Genomic DNA, 10,155 nt, shown 5'->3' on the forward strand with positions numbered 1-10,155 from the left:
GGGGGGAACTCAGATATCACTGCATCAGATTCCGGTTAGTGTTAAATGTTCATCACAAACTGGGTGGACAAAGCTGCATTTGATCCATCATTGGGATTTAGAAACAATACATGTCTTTCACATCCAACTATAGAAATCTTCTTTATTTTTGAATGGCATTATTTTCTTCCCACATTTGAAATTGTTCAGCCTTTGCTAAGTTAAAGAAAACTGAAACTTCAATTAGGGACAGGTTGCTAGAAGAAGCCTTAGAGTTTAGCAGGCACCTGCTGTAAATTATAGGCAATTTTTTCAGAGAAGAGAAAGAGCTCAAAGAGCTCCTCATGCTGCTGCTGCTGCTCCTCCTCCTCCACCTCCTCCATCCTGCGGTTGCACTTGTGCAGTGTGCCAGGGGTGCACAAACTGAAGGTAAGCTGCAGTTGCTCTAAAGAGTTTGTTGCATGATGAGAGGAATTGTTTTCCTTTGGGTCTTCTGGATCCTACATACACTTGATTGAATGATTATGAATGACTGATTTAAGTTTCTCATTGCCAGTTATTTATTGTGGTCATGGTTTGTCATTTGATTTCTGTTTTGTAAAACCTTTCTTCATACACTTGATTGAATCCACCAATTGATGGATAATGCTATCGCCTAGAGTTCATTGGGGATTTGGCATGCTTGGGATAGTTCCAATATAAAATACCTTAGCGGGTTAACCCCCCAAAACATCCATTTGAGTACGAGATTAGTTCGGTATGTAACAACTGATCAGTCATCTTTAGCCAGTGATATGATCATGTTTGCCAAATATCGGGTGAATCCTAGGATGATATGCCTAATATAATATTCCAACCATTGAGCTGACTATCTAAATGTCAATATTGAACCATTGAAAAGTGTTTTGGGGACCCTAATGATGTTTTCTTTTTAGGCATTTGTATTTTGTATTTAATTTGTCTTTCCAGCACAATTTGACCTATCAGCTGGATAATATTTTTGTACTTACTGGTTGACTATTTTGAAGGTGACTGAAGCAGTGGAAAGCAGCCTCTTGTCGCAATGGTTATTGATGTTTGGTGGAGGTGGTTTACTGAAAAGGCAATTGGTTTGTAAGTTTTTGTTAGACATTATTGTGTTAGTTCTTCCTTAAGTACTGTAGTGATCATGGTTAGAGGAGGAGAGAATTGAGGCATAAATTTAGAATTGGAAACTAGAACAGATATGTACTGTAGCAATAAAAGTCTTGCTTACAATATAATTTAAGCAGGGTTGTTTTTCGTGTTTTTAACTAAATATGCCTCATTTTTTAGAAATCTAACAGAAATCACTTTTGCCCAGAAAAGGATGTTTAAAAAAAAAAAAAAAAAAAAAAAACTCTGGTGTCTCTTTATGGTTGTTTCTGTTTATTTGATGCTGCTGCATATATTAGGTATTAGTTCTTAACACTTTGTTTCAAGTAATGCATCATTCCCTGCTCGAAATGTAACCTGCTACTTTGATTCCTTTCTTTCTTGATGGTTTTATTTATAAACTTTGCCTTAGGACTCTTGATATTTTTCTTCGGTACTATTGTTGCTGGGGAATCTACGGCTGAGAACTGTCAGATTCTTCAAAGCAGTTTAATTCGATATAAATCACGTTAGGATCTGGTGGAAAGAAAACTGTTATGCAGGGTTTCTCTTTTGATTTAAAGTATTTCAATAAGTAACTCTTGATTACATGGTAAACCCTTTAAACTGGAGGCTTTCAGAGTGAATGTAAGCCTTGTTTGTAGGTTTATATATATATATATATATATATATATATTTTGGGTACCTTTTAATGCTCAGGTTCTCATTTAACATGTATCCATTCAGAGATTGATGAGGAATCTTAAAAGGGTTCTGTCATAGGGAGTGTTGAGGCCGCTGCTGACAGATGAAATTCTTGTAAATCATCAGTTTTATTAATAAATTGTTCAGATTGGTTGCCTGATGTGGTGGAAGGTGAGTTGTTAAACATTGCCAAGATTCACATAGATAAAAATGCTTTGATAGGTTAATAAAGACTGTTAATTGAAAGAAATTTAAGGTGTGCAACGAGCTTTCGTAGATGAATTTCAAATAAAGAGTCAAGTTGTAGTTTTCTCCTTCATGGGCATGGAGGGAGAGATTTGTTAGTCGGTGGCTCATTAGCCCATGTGGGCCTAGATTTGTTAGAAAGAAAATGTTTTTTTTAAGTTCGAAATGAAATGTGAAAAAAATGAAGAAAACGGGGGGGGGGGGGGGGGGAAGAGGAAAATGAGAGGTTTTCTTGATTTTTTTTACGAATTTGATGGTGAGATGTCACTAGAATGAGTTGCATTTTAAGGGAATGATGGTGACACTTGCTGCTTATTATCTTTGATCTGAATATCATTTTACCATAGAAATGACAGAAAGATGATGTCCCCTAATTTTCATCTGGACCCCCTAAGGTTAGATCCAGGTCACTTTTAGTCCAAAAAAAAGTCTTCCTTTGTATATGGTTCCCCTGAGGTTTTTAAAAATGACTAAGGACAAATTATAATTTAATGACCAAAATACCCTTATGGTGCAATGGGGATTTAAAAGGACAAATTATAATTACAATTTTAATCTTTTTATTTTGTATTTAAGGATCTTTAATAAAAGTTCAAATTTACAAACTTATACCTTGATTGAAATTCATGAAATCTCATTCCCATTTTAGAAAGCATGCGAGGGACCATTAGGGTTTTGATCTGCAATGAACCAGATTAGATTTCTTATTCTTCTTGTTTGTTCTTCTTCTGCTTCTTAATGATTCCAGAGCTTTCTCAATCAAATTGAGAAGTGAGATGAGCGTGTGAAGAGGGAATAAGGTAAGTCATGGGTTGCTGTGAATCATTGCACTTATCGCTCTTAAAAAGGAAGGCTCGAAAAGATAAAAACAAGGTACAACATCACAAACAACATCATAGCCAAATTCCGCCGTTGAAGCACCCACCTCAGGCTGGTGATTTGGACCCTACTGTTGTTGCTGTTGGAGTTCCTTCTTTCTCCTAGTTTTCACTTTCCGACCTTAAAGCCGCCACCAAAAACTTCGGCTCGAAGTTCATCGTTTTCGAGAGTGGGGAGAAAGCCCCCAATTTAGTCTACAAGGGTCGTCTTCAGAATCGCGGATGGATCGCTGTCAAGAAATTCCCCAAATTCGCCTGGCCTGATCCCAAGCAATTTGTTGTATTGCATCCCTCTCTCATTTGCCATTTGGGGTTTCTAATTCTCTTCTCTCAATCCCGTCTTGTTTCTTCATTACTCCTTAAGTTTTGGGTGTTTTTCCTCCCCTCTTTTACTTGACTCTAATCCTTTTTCTCTTCCTTCCCGATGGGTTTTAGGAGGAAGCTTGGGGCGTCGGAAAGTTGTGACATCGAAGGCTTGCGAATTTGATCAGTTATTGTTGTGATGGCAATGAGAGGTTACTTGTTGCTGAGTACATGCCTAATGATACCCTTGCTAAACATCTATTTCACTGTGTGTGCTGTCTGGCTTCCAGGGAAAGGAGCTGATCAAAACCCTAATTCTGCTTTGTGTAATGGGAATGGGATTTCATTGATTTTTAATGAAGGGTATACGTTTGTAAATTTTAATTCTTAAGAACTTTGAATATAAAATAAAAAGATTAAAATTGCAATTATAATTTATCTTTTTAATATAAACCGATTGATCGAAATGACATCCATGATACAATCTTGACCATTGCACCATAAGGGTATTTTAGTCATCAAATTATGATTTGTCCTTAATTAATCATTTTTAGAAACTTCAGGATGCAAAGGAGGATTTTTTTTAGACTAAAAGTAACCTGGACTAAACCAAACCTTAGGGAGTCCAGATGAAAATTACCCATAAAAATAATAAGGAAAGATAGAAGAGGAAGAGATGCTCCCAACTTCCACGTTGGGTATTTTCAACTGGCAATTCATATCTAGACTATCAAGGTTTGTATATTCACCAGATTTTAGTTTATTATGATGCGCTCATGTTGTCGCCAAGTGTGTCCATGCACGTATAATAATGAACTCTCCTCATCCTTGTACAACAGTTAGCTTGTGTATTCACGGCTAACAAATAATGAATTTTAGAAAGAAAGAATAATAAATAAAAAAGATTTTTTATTTTTTTATTTTTTATGTAGGTCTTTTTAGTGGATTATAACCATTCTTGGGTGACTTTGGTCCTCTTGGTCTCTCTATATTTAAAATTTGAATGTACTTAACAGCGAGTAACGGTATTAGCTTGGTTAAGACCCACTTGTAAATATACAGCATTAAAAAAATTCTCAAAAACAATTATCGTATACTTCAGTAATCATGATGGTGAGTGGTCATGAGTGGGTGAAAAGTAGGTCCCGCATGGAGACTGGTTTTTAAGGTTTGTTTACGTTCAATGATCACGTTTGGTTTGAGTTTCTAGTGTGTAGGATGATTTTCAATTCAAGTTGAACCCAGTTAGTCACTTAGAACCAAATCAAACATGGAATTGAACCCCCAAAACCCCAAATAACTGCTTACTTTTTATTCACAAGCAACCAAATAAAATTGAAACCATAGCAATTGGAACCAAAATTAGAACAAATCTTTACTAGATCATAAACTAATGTTGGGTCCTTTTAATGTAATATATTACATGTGGATCCCAAGCAGTCTTACATCGTTAGCTGCCGTTAAGTATATTCAAATTTCAAACGTGAAGGAACCAATGTGTTCTTCAAGTTATTTAATATATTGTATTAATATATAATTTTTTTAAAAATTGATTATTAAGCATTAATTACATGCTTAAATATATAGATAAGATAGTAATTATGGTATTGCACAAAAGGACAACAGTAATTATCCTCATAAAATGAAACATGATTTTAGACTTTTAATTCATATTAAAATATAAAAAAATTGACGTAAAATTGCTCAAAGTGTATCAGAATATTGCATCTATGAAAAACAAAACTATTTAACTAAACTTTACATTCAAAATGAACAAAAAAAAAAATTATAGTGAAGACTCCGACTCTACCCTGCTCTCTAATTTTTCCTCTACCTCACCACCCTCATCCTCTTCATCGCTGTCTAATTGGTCAACTGCTTCAATCTCATCATCTTCCTCCTCTCCTCCATGATTTCAACTAGTTCACCTTTTTTACGCTGGGCCACCATTGTTTCTATCTCATCATCTTCCTCCTCTTCCATGATTTCAACTATTTCTATCTCATCATCTTCCTCTTCTTCCATGATTTCAACTATTTCTATCTCATCATCTTCCTCCTCTTCCACGATTTCAACTATTTCTATCTCATCATCTTCCTCCTCCTCTTCCATGATTTCAACTGTTTCTATCTCGTCATCTTCCTCCTCCTCTTCCATGATTTCAACTTTTACTATCTCATCATCTTCCTCCTCCTCTTCCATGATTTCAACTTTTACTATCTCATCATCTTCCTCCTCCTCTTCCATGATTTCAACTGTTTCTATCTCATCATCTTCCTCCTCCTCTTCCATGATTTCAACTTTTTCTATCTCATCATCTTCCTCCTCCTCTTCCATGATTTCAACTGTTTCTATCTCATCATCTTCCTCCTCCTCTTCCATGATTTCAACTGTTTCTATCTCATCATCTTCCTCTTCCTCATCCATGATTTCAACTAATTCGCCCTTTTTGTGCTGGGCCACCTTATTAAGAGCTCGAATTAGGGTTTGAAGGGAAGTGGTAGCATCAAAGTCGAAGGTCTTAGGCATCAAATTCTCTGCAACATCTGCAGGGCTGATCTCGATTTCTTCGAGCAACCCTCGTATTGTATCGAACAATGGGTGTGATTCGACGCCCAAGTAATTCCTGGCCAGAACCTTGAACGCTTCGAAACAACAATAGGACATCTCAATGTGGAAGTCCATGCGTCCACTCCTTATGAGAGCTGGATCCAACTGATCTACGTGATTGGTGGTGAACACTATGATCCTCTCTTCACCGCAGGCAGACCAAAGACCGTCTATAAAGTTGAGAAGTCCAGACAGGGTCACTTGGCTGAAGCTTTTGCTGCTTTCTTTCTTATCTTTCTTCTTCTTCTCCTCCTTCTTCTCCTCCTTCTCCTTCTTCCTCCTCTGACCAGTGAGATGAAGTGAACAATCAATATCCTCGATGACGATGATGGACTTGGGTTCGGTATCGATCAAGAGCTTCCGAAGCTCGGTGTTGTTCGTCACTGTAGTGAGTTCAAGGTCGTAGACGTCGTAATGCAGTAGATTGGCCATTGAAGCGATCATGGTTGTCTTGCCGGTGCCTGGAGGACCGTAAAGCAAGTAACCCCTCTTCCAAGCCTTTCCCATCCTGGCATAGTAATCTTTGCTCTCACTGAACTTGATGAGGTCCTTTATGATCTCCTCCTTCTTCTCTGGGTGCATGGCAAGATTATCGAAAGTGGCTGGATGGAGAAAGGACACATGATTATTCCATTCTCCTTCTTGATCGTTGGTGTAAAGCCTCGGTTGGCGGTTGCTTGCAACCCTAGCTTGGCCCTCTTTTATGACGTGATCGAGGTAACGTTTGAGGAAAACTTCACGGTGTTTCTCGTGGAATGAGAGCTTGAACATGTGCTTCTCCACCTCCTTGTTGCGGTAGCGGCTGATGGTGATATGGTAGGACCAACGGAAGACGATACCCTCGAAGGTGTTGTCGATGATCTCATCGCCATCGTCCAAGCTGAGCACAATTTTGGTAGAATCCCCCACTAAGTGGGCTTTGAGGAACCTTCCCCTGGCTGAGGTAAGGTCAGTGAGGTAACCCTCAATGGCATCGTAAGCTTCGTTACGGCTGAAACGCCCTCCGCTGTATTCGTTGAAGCAGATCTCCATCTTTGGGAACAATATTCTCATCAATCGAGAAACCCAACCCTCTATTATGTTCCGAAAATCGGGTGAAAAGTATTGCAGCAACATTGGCCAGCAGAACATCAATGTTGCAACCAACGACCCCAATATTCCAGTCCATGACTCCCACATCATCATCTTCTTCTTCTTCTACTGCAACTTTCGTATTATTAGCTTTCTTCAGCTTTAATCAAGTTAGTCTCACTCGGTTCCTCTTCATCTCCTTATATAGCTTGCGATGCGGCCTCTGTTCTTCGAGTTCTTGTCGGATTCTTCTTGTTGAAGTGTAGTGGGGGAATTCAAATCCAATTGCACTTAGCACGGAAGGTAGGATTTCGGATTTCGGATTTAGCGGCTTTTTTCTCTCCCGTTTTTACCCCTTTCAGTTACAAACCTTTTCCTAATCCTAAAGCAACTCCTTTTTATAATAGAATTCAAATAATGCTTTTACTAAGAGCACTTTTGTCCAACTAAAAACCTAAAGGGGAGAAAAACGATCAACCTGTCTTTTTTCCAAACTTCTTCTCAAACTCAGCCGCTGTCTTTGCGAGAAGGATCCGTCTTCTCCATCTTCTCCATCTTCTTTACTTCTCGTGACACATTCCATCAATCAAAACAGTTTGTTGGCAGCGGTTCATCTTCTTTCCTTCTTCTTATTCTCAGCTTCTCCTGGTGGTGGGTGGGATTTCGAGAAGCAGAGTTGATGAAATGGTGACGGTTCAAGTCTGACATCTGTTACATGCTTTTCTTTTGTTAAATTAATTATTGATGAAAATTGTAAACATGGCCGCTACCTTTTGATCTTTGCGCTACTGGCAAATCGATAAATATCTCATCTGGTGTTTTGATCATTTGATTCTGAGCGTTTTCCTATTGGGCATGGATGATCTTTGGTCAGGAGATGGTGTTTTAGATCCCTTATCTAACCGAAGGTGATAATATCTGCATTGCTTTGCAGCACCATTGGCATGGCTCTACTATGTTTCTGTAAATGTGATTCCTTTCATATGGTTCGACTTCAAAGACGCATGTATTTGGATAATTGATGTTTTCTTTTATGATGAATGCTATTTTGTGGGTTTTGTGAATTATAGGATCGATAATGTTTTCTTCTATGATGATTTTTATTTGGTTTTGGACATTATGACATGAACTTTATTTTGTGGATTTTGTGAATTATATGATGGATATTGTATAGGTATCTCTTTGATTAAAAACTAGATAAACTGCGCCACAGAATGCCATTACTTTGTTTATCAGGTTTTGGATGTCTATTATATAGTTCCGTATTATTGCTTATAGAGCAGCTGCATTGAGCACATACATATCATTGCTGTGCATATCTTATTGTGCCGGATTTGTATAAAAGGATTATTACTGTCTAGCCGTATTTTATTGCAATATTAAGAGAAATAATTGTTGTCAAAAATGGGAACTTAAAACACTAAACTTTAGTAACTCATAGGAAAACAGATGGTGTCGAGAATTTAATGGAAATTCCAAAATCACAAGTTCTGGATCTAAGGTCAGCTATAGAAACCAGATGTCCCAATAGAGTACGAGCTCAAGGCTGAGCGAAGCAGCGAGCCTACAACGATTAGAAGCGAGCCTACAACAATAGCTTACGCTTACCATACTACTAAAATAGGGCTACAGCAAGCTTTCCCCCTTCGTTTGTTCCTTAAGCCTTATTTATGATGCCACCATTGCCTACTATTCGCAGAATTTCCCAAACAGTTACAGTCCAGGTTCAACTTTTCAAGGTGACAATGGCGAAACTCCCAAGATTAATTTAAATTGAAGGGTGTTGCTGTTGTCAACCTTGGACTGGATTTCCCAAACAAGAGAGGCAATCTATATTTACTTGTATCTCCCAGATAAAGAAGTTGAATGCCAATCCTATGTACCAAATTGAGATGCTGAAATCATGGACTGTTGTAATTGTAGTCAATCTTCAGAGAAATTAAACCTCCAACCCCGAGTCCTAAATTCTTACTTCTCTGACTCTTGTAATTGTAGTCAATCTTCGGAGAAATTAACCTCCAACCCTGAGTCCTAAATTCTTTCTTCAGAGAAGTTGAATTCTAATATATCTTCAGGCAGGTAAAATTTGAATTTCTTGAACCTGACTTTTAGAATCTAGTTTCATTTTGAAGCATCAACAACTCTAAAAAATCTGTCCTTTACAGCTTTGAATCCCATTGGTGTCTGAAAGTAGTTATAAATTTTTATAAGAAGATAAGGTGACCCTGTAACCAATGGATGATAGAATTATTACGCTGTAGAGAGAGATTTATCTCCTCTGAGATTATTGGCCAAAGTTTGGCCCCAAAAATAAAAGATTATTGGCCAAAGATATATGTGCTTTGTGGCTCTGATTGGATTTTATGTTGTTAAAGGTTTCTATATCCTTGAGAAAATGTAAAAGGGAGGGGGGGGGGGGGAACACTTTCAGATCTAACCACTTTACTTTCTTTTCACTTTATTAATTATTTTAAAAGTATCCTGTAGTTAATTTATTTTGCTTGTTGGCCCCTTTTTCTTTCTTTTCTTCTTCCTCCCTCTCCCACCCCTATCTAACTGTAGAAAAGTCATTTAATAGAAGTGTTCTTGGGTTCCTTAGGTGAAAGAAAGCAGAGATGGATGCTTTTGAGGCTTTCAAAGCCTGTGTACCAGTTGCATGGAGTCCTAATCTACATGTTACCTTGGAAAGTGGCATCCCAGGTATCAGGAGGCTTCATAGACGAACCCTAGAGGAAAGTGCAACAGTGCTACTGTTCAACAGAGTACACCATCTCTCAGGGGAATGGTGCAACAGGTTTTAAAGCTGGCTATGATGAGTGATGCTCTTTATTGTTGAATGAGATGATCTCATCCAAATTTTCCTTATATTCTTTGTTCTCAATTCTATTTTCAAAGGTGGAGTGATTGACACTGAAGAGATGTATAAGGCTTGCAAGCAAAAAGAAGCAGCCTGCCGAGCTCTATGGCCTCCATTGGTTGTGAATCATTCCGTGCCTGATTCTTCTTAGCAATCATGTGGGGTCTTCATAGGTCAGTTTCTCTACTGCTTCTTTCATGTTGATTCAAACTGCTCAATAAATATGGGTTTTTCATGAACTCGCTTTGTCACGACTCACAAATATTGGCCATCACATGCACACATTTATGTCATATATATCAATATCTGAATTAATGATTATGAATGACTGATTTAAGTTTCTCATTACCATATTACCTATGGTTTATTTATTGTGGTCATGGTTTGTCATTT

The 10,155-nt window shown here is 37.8% G+C and overlaps 1 pseudogene; it reads right to left on the reverse strand.

Moving 5' to 3' along the window:
* Window positions 1-5,087: 5,087 nt before the first annotated feature.
* Window positions 5,088-7,019, reverse strand: LOC149020217 (AAA-ATPase At3g28580 pseudogene; annotated as a pseudogene).
* Between the last annotated feature and the right edge of the window lie 3,136 nt (window positions 7,020-10,155).

The sequence above is a fragment of the Hakea prostrata genome, chromosome 3 (assembly GCF_041222555.1).
Source record: "Hakea prostrata isolate BN-2017 chromosome 3, UWA_Hpros_2, whole genome shotgun sequence".
Lineage (NCBI taxonomy): Eukaryota > Viridiplantae > Streptophyta > Magnoliopsida > Proteales > Proteaceae > Hakea > Hakea prostrata.